The sequence below is a fragment of the Protobothrops mucrosquamatus genome, unplaced genomic scaffold, assembly GCF_001527695.2.
Source record: "Protobothrops mucrosquamatus isolate PMUCROS unplaced genomic scaffold, P.Mucros_1.0 scaffold7, whole genome shotgun sequence".
Taxonomy (NCBI): domain Eukaryota; kingdom Metazoa; phylum Chordata; class Lepidosauria; order Squamata; family Viperidae; genus Protobothrops; species Protobothrops mucrosquamatus.
The window spans coordinates 583,406-591,050 of NW_015386394.1; positions in this window are offsets into that span (position 1 = coordinate 583,406).

Genomic DNA, 7,645 nt, shown 5'->3' on the forward strand with positions numbered 1-7,645 from the left:
TCATGCCCGTTGCTGGTTGGCTAACTAGCAACAGGGTCTTGCCAGCCAATGGAATTGTGTGATTACAAGCCAGGGGAATCCCATAAAAGAGGGCTCCCCTGGCCCAGAGAGCCAGTCCGGATTTACTTGATGCCTTGCCAATAAACCGAGAGCTGACTGTCACTCGACTCGTGTCTTACTGCCTGCGCGATCTAACAAGGTACATATAGATTGTCACTAAAAGAGCAGTTTCAATATTACGATATCAAATTATAATTTATCACTCATAATATTAATATTTATAGTTAAATTATAATTCAGCAAGTTTCCTAGATTACATATTATCCAGATTGGTTTAATCACACTCCATGTACACATTACTTGATATAATTAAGCCATTTTCCCTTGGGCTCATATCCAAACATAAGACTTGGTTATACATATGAAATATCTCAAATACCTGATGGATTTATATATATGTTAACTATGATTAAGTAACATTATACAACTACTGGAACACAAATTGTATCTTAGCAAAAATAATATTAGTGAGAGTAAAGAAATTCAAATGTGTTTTTGATGATTCAGTAGATTTGATGAAATATTATTCTCTTAGAAATTCATTCACACGAGAAGTAAATGATTTAGAACAGAAAATATACAACATGAAATGTATATATTACAGGAAAAAGTTTAATCAATAATAATCACACAGATTTTTCCCCATTGTCGCAAATAATCAATCAAGACTAAAAGCCATAGTATGTTACAATCAAATAGCTATATTTTAAGAAAAATCGCTGAAAGCAGTTCTCTGCTAAACAATCAACTGATAAATAGTAAAACCAATTACTTGAACAAGAGTAATTAATCAAACAAAGAACCTGTTCATCCATACTGCCCCAACCTACAAATGGGCTGCCCAGACACCATGTAGCCAACAATGGCATGCTGACAGACCCAAGGAAGGACAATTAAAATGGAGTTTTTGACAGAGTCATACACTAGACCTAGCATGCACACACATCCATGTCCCTCAAACACCACAGGATGTCCCCCTATAAAACACCTTCTCTGTACCTCATGTTCTCTGTAGTTACCCCTGTAGCTCTTTGTATTTAGGAATAATTAATCACCTGCTTTATGAAAGCATATCTGGATTTCATTCTGATTTGTTCTTGCACAATCTCAGATTGAATTGGGACCTCAAATTATTCTTCTGACAATATAATATAGTAATAAGGGCATGATAGTTCCATTCTGCTAAACTGCATCTTCTATAGAGACTCATGGACTCAATTTATAACATCTTACCTAATAAGATATTCAGGAAATACTGATCTTTGTATATGTTCAACTATTGTTATCAGATCTGAATGTGATCAAATGTAATTGCCCACTAATAAACCATCACCAATCACAATATATTTTTCTGCCTGTCCTTTATTTATTTTTACTATTATTATTATTTTTAAAGCTTTTACTTGGAATGTTGGTCTGTGATTATAATAAAAATTGATTGATTGAATGAGGGCAAGACAGTCTTAATTCCATTGTGAATCACTATGAATAGAAACAGACATTCTTATATCTGTATCCTCAGTATTTGTTTATAGCATATAATACAGTATGTACTGTATTATCTCTATTATATTCATAATCTGTTTCCCAGCATGAAATATTGAAAATGTAGGAAACATACAATTTACTGTAAGATACCTATAAATACTAAATACTTGCAAAGATGGTATTGAAAGAAATGTGCAATGAAAATCCGTACAAAATAAATTAATATATAAATGATGTAAAAATGTTTAATTTATATTTCTTCCAAGTTTATCTAGTTCTTTAAAAAAAATCCTTCCAAAGTGGTGTGTGAGTGTGCATAAAGTAATAAAACCTTAAGACTTTAATAAATAAACAAATGTCAAACCAGGATTTAGTTCTTCAAATTGCTAAAACCCAATTTCAGCTAAAACCCATTTCAAATTGCTAAAACCCATTTCAGCTGTGGTGAACCAACTGGATTAAATAAAAGTTTTCTTAGAGTTTTCTTTTAAACTGCTCTTCACTTCAGATTTGTAAGATTCCAAAGACACACAAAACATACACCTTTCTTCTTTTATCTAAACTAGGAGCTTTCAAAGGAATATAAGAAAGAAAATATATCATTTCAGATCCTTTGCCTGGAGGTAGGATGACCTAAAAGAAAACATTATTTCAGTGGCCAATCTATTTCAGACTTTAACAAAAGTTGATTAAAATTGTGTCTAATTCAAAACAGCAATATGTACAAAGCTGGGATCCACACAGAGAAAGATAATTTTGGAATATTTCAAAATATTAAAAAAATGATAATACTGCAGTTGTGCACTTGATCTATTTTTTCTAGTACTATGTCAATCACTTTGGGTTAGTTTCTGAGAAATTGAAGAAAATAGGCCAAACTACTGGAAGAAACCAAATGTTCCTGCAATCTTCTCAAAGGAGGGAAAATATGGAGTTAGAGTCAGTCTGAAATTAATACTTGCAGGATTCTTATTCTTTTTCTCCTTTTCAGTCTCATCTCTTTTAATCTTTAGTCTTCCTGAATCCATCCCTAAAAGTTTGAACTAACAACTTGTAAGTCTAACAGTTGAGTCTAACAATGACTTCTTGAATAGATGAACCCCTCTCTCAAGAGGGTTTGATTAGGTTTGATACAATAGATGACCTCCATTAAATTCCATATTTGTGAAAATATATTTTATGTTTGAGGAAGGAAAGGTAGTGGAACTTAACAGAAAGATTTATTTGCAGAATCGATTAATTGCATTTCTGACAAAGATTCCCATGGTATAGAATTTTTAGAGAAATATAAGGCACTTCAGTTATTTTTGTCAATTGAAATTGTTCCTTCTTCAACATCTGTTCAGTTTGACCCTTGAATAGGGTTCTTCTCTACATAGTGCTTCAAAAATTGAAGCCTGTAATTTGTATGTGAATATGGCTTATGAGAAACTCATTTACAGTTCCATAGACACTAGACTGAGATGAGCAAAATCTTCAAATCTATTTGCTATGTGCATTTGGGGGGATTAAAGGACAAGAGAAAGCCCTAAACATTAGAGATCCTTAAGCAGGACTATCAGATGTAGATTGCAAAAACCTAATGCTCATTAGAGAACAAGAAAAAGACAATTAACTATTTGCTGTCATCCAGATTTTTGAAGTCCAAGAGTATTAGTTTAGGCTTCCTTTTAAAAACAATAAACAAACAAACAAACAAACAAACTTGCAAGGATACCTCTTTAAATAGATGAAGTCACAATACCAAAGGAATTTCACTGTTAATGCCCTCTATTATAGAAGCAAATAGTCTTATTTTTTGTGGTGAATATAAATTATAAAAGTTGCCTAAAGTAATAGAAAAATACATCTTAAAATGAAAATAAAAAGTATTTTTCTAATTTGATTTGTCCATTATTATACTTTCTTTCTTAGACAATCAGTGATTTACCAGCCTGTAGGGATATGTTTGAAATTATGATAATGCACATACATACATGTAGGCACACAAACATACATACACAAGGGTGGGAAAGAGAGGGAGGGGACAGAGAGAGTGTATCCAATACATAAAATTCCCTTTAATGAAGAGATTACACATGTATAGACATCATCATTATTAGATTCTAGCCCAGAATTGCAAAAGTCAAATGTTTGCTCAGATGTGTAGCCTTGACAATTGGCATCATGGACCTTTGCTCTGAACCTGACACAAAAGTGCTAGTCCAACCACATCAATTTGATTCACCTTTGGACAAAATTTCCAATGGTTTAAGGTTGTAGGACAAGAGAGAAAACAATTTACTTTACTTTTTTTGAAGTGTGATAAGCCAAAAGTCTATTTATTCATGTTCTGAAAAAAAATGCTAACATTTCTTCAGGCAAGATTTGTCTTTAACAAATAAAATGGACAAATATTCTATTACAGGAATTATTAACCAGTGTTTTTCCTTTGATCTTTCCATTGGTACAGGATAAGGTGGGTGATGAGTGCTCTCTGTCCATGTGTTCTTCCTACTTTCTTCATTCTAGTCCCCAAAGAATTTGGAAACATGAAGTGGGTAATATTCATCTCTTTGCTTTGCTTGATAGGCTTTGCTGAGTTGAAAAACCTACCTAAAAGATATTGGCACACTAGTATGATGTTTCCTGTTTCTCATTCTCACTTTTTAGATCTTCATTTGATTGTTCAGATTTGTATTGAATTCATAGTAGTACTCTGGAAGCCCAGAGTAAAAGCTTAGTCCCCAGAGACTAAATAGAATTTTCTAGAGTATACCTAGTTCAGTGATGGCGAACCTTTTAGAGACTGAGTGCCCAAACTGCAACCCAAAACCCACGTATGCATCGTCAAGTGCCAGGTGGGTGTGGCCCATTGGCTGGGTGTGGCCCATTGGCTGGGCGTGGCCAATTGGGTGGATGTGGCTGCTGTGGTAATGGCAGACTGGGTGGGACTGAAAACTTCAATCAATTCCAACTTTGCGAGATCTTTTTTTTTTCCTGTGAGAAGTTGAAATTGACTGATTGAACCTTTTTTTTTTTTTGCACATGGCGGCAGAAGCCTAAAGCGAAAAGGTTTTATAAAACCCAGCTGAAGGCCTAGGACTGGGGCAAAGGCGCGTGTGCCCACAGAGAGGGCTCTGAGTGCCACCTCTGGCACCCGTGCCATAGGTTCGCCATCACTGACCTAGTTTCTCTTCAGACTGAATGAATCTTTTGCATTTTCAACTGATTTTTTATCCAAGGTTTTCCCAGTGACTTACATTTGATTGATTATTATAATAGGATCTGCTTGTCACAATTAGCAATATTTGGAGGGTAAGAAATACCCATATTTGATGTATATTTTCCGTGTCCCAAATCATAGTATTCTCTATTCCAGACTCTGTCATCTCTTCTAATCAAGTATAATACTGTAAAACGTATTAGTTGCTTATAGGAAATTACTAAGAAGTTATTTGTTCTGCAAAATTCATTGACTTTGATTTATTTCAAAATTCTAAGCTGGATCATATCTAGTTACTAGTAATATAGTGGACTATTAAGAAATATTAGAAGGAAGGTAGTTTCATTGAGGCATCTAAACACTTGTGAGAAGGAAATGATAAAACAACTTTGTTTTATTGCCAAGAAGACCACATAAGATGTTTTCAAGTAGTTCTTGGGAGTTGTATTACATGTATTGAAGTCTTTTGTTTCACCACAAAAGAAATCAAATTTTAAAACAAAGCTATTTTGTAAGGATTTTATTTATATTATTGGGCAGATTTGCCAAAATAATAATAATAATAATAATAATAATAATAATAATAATAATAATAATAATAATAATAATAATAATAATAATAATATGAAAGTACATCCTGAAGATTATAGGCTTGCCTCAATCTTTTCAGTATTTTAAATAATTTTGGAATACATCAATTTGTTCTCATATATAAGATATCATACTAAATAAATGTTTACCAAGGACACAAAGAATAACAATTCTTTCCTGTAATAGTGAGTAAAATTTGTTAACTACTTTCTTTACAGATGACCATCATTGGACCATTAGTCTTGCCTGTCAAGTATCAACTAATGATTTTGGTGTCATATAAGTCTTCCAGAAAATTGTGTGATAAATTATAAAGCTAAATAATAAAAGATACCCCATACACAGAGATTGAAAATTATAGTATAGTGATGGCTTACAATAAAAAATAGTATAAAACCATCATAAAATTGCTATTCTTCTCCCCTAAGAAGGAATTGTCTCTGTTGTTCAGCGTTTGTTGATATATCTAGCATATCATGACCTTGAAACTCTCAGAGTCAGAATAAAAGGAAAGTGGAATCCAGGCACTGCCCAGGGTTTTTCTGTATCATCTACTTGCCCCCAACAGAAGGGAATAAATATAGTTCAGGTTGAACTTTGGAATTCTTGGTGCTTGATGATGTTATCTAGTTGGGTAATAAAATGTCTGCAAGTGAACTGCCAAGCTCAGAGAGCACCAAGGACTCTACTGTTAAATATGTTGCTATTCACAGACTTTTTTTTTTTTTAAATCATCTGTACTTTTTTAAACTGTCACCAAAATTAAAGCTATTCACCAGAAATGTGTTGATAATAAATATTCAAGTCCAGAATGTACAAAGTCTTTAGTAAGTGTTTGGAAGCTAAATTGGACACTATGGACATATTGATTAACTAAATACTTAAAGTTCTATTCAGCTACATGTTGTTGTTGTTTTGCATACTTTTAAGAGTAGAATTAGTGCATTAACTCCAGTTCTAAGAAACCAATTTCTCTCCAAATCAAAATCCTTAACATTTCTGTCCTTCAAACTTTGAAAATTTGTGATATCTGGCCTGTCTTGCTAATAATATCCCCAAAACTGCTCACAATGCATTAAGCTACATTTTATTAAATTGGGTTATTAAACAAATTACAGCTGGCAAGGTGATATGCTAATCCAAAATCAAACAAACCTAACACCATATATGGATTTAGTTATTATATCTGAAGTCCATGAGTTTGTCCTTCTTTACTGGAAATCTTATGCAAACTTACTCAATAAAGACTTAGAGCTATTTACTTCAGGATAAGTATGTTATATCCTTTAACTCAACTTGGAAACTCTGAGATCCATAGAGTTCAGCTTTCAGAATTCATCAGATAACATGGCCATTGCCGGAAATGCAATGTTGGTCTACATATCTGGAGATTTCTGATGTTAGAAAGCACTGCTTTGTTTCAAGAAAATAGCACTAAAAAGATAAAAAAATAATTTTCAGACTATATGAAACCCATTAATCTGGTTTTTAATATAGATTGTTAGAATCTTTTTGAAAGATTCTAGTTTTGGGAAATTTTTGAGATACAAAGCTAATGAAGAAGTATGATCTTGAAATCTTTCCTTCCTTCCTTCCTTCCTTCCTTCCTTCCTTCCTTCCTTCCTTCCTTCCTTCCTTCCTTCCTTCCTTCCTTCCTTCCTTCCTTCCTTTCTTCTTTCCTTATATATATATATATATGTATGTATGTATGTATGTATGTATGTATGTATGTATGTATGTATGTGGAGAGAGAGAGAGAGAGCTTATATATATGTCCTTAATGGTTGCAAAAATGCAAATCCCGGGTATGTTTATCCAATGATGCAATCAACGATCTCCGGGAGAGGTACAAACCAGTTGTTTATTGTTAAAACAATACTTAAAACAATAAAAACAGTTATATACAAAGTTAAAAAACAACTTAGCTTTCGCTGGTCCTCGGCCAGCATCCTCAGAGTGAGGCTCACTTGTTGATCTTGTTGATCAACTGCTTACTCATAAACCCTTGTTGATCTAACTGCTTTTTATACCCTTGTTGATCTAACTGCTTACTCATAGCCCATGTGATAGGGCCATTCTTCCTGATTGACTGTAATTGCCTTAGTCATCCCGCCCTCTCTTTTTTGCACTCCAATTCTGCACTTTTTTCCCTTGTCATCCTTGCCAGGCCTCTTCCTCCCCGTGCCGTTGCTGCTGGTGTGCTTTCCAATTGCTCTCTCCTGCTCCTTACAGGATACCCTTTCCAACCTATTCCTGTCAAACTTCCCTTCTCCAGTTCTCCTCCCCCCCTGACCTGCCGAT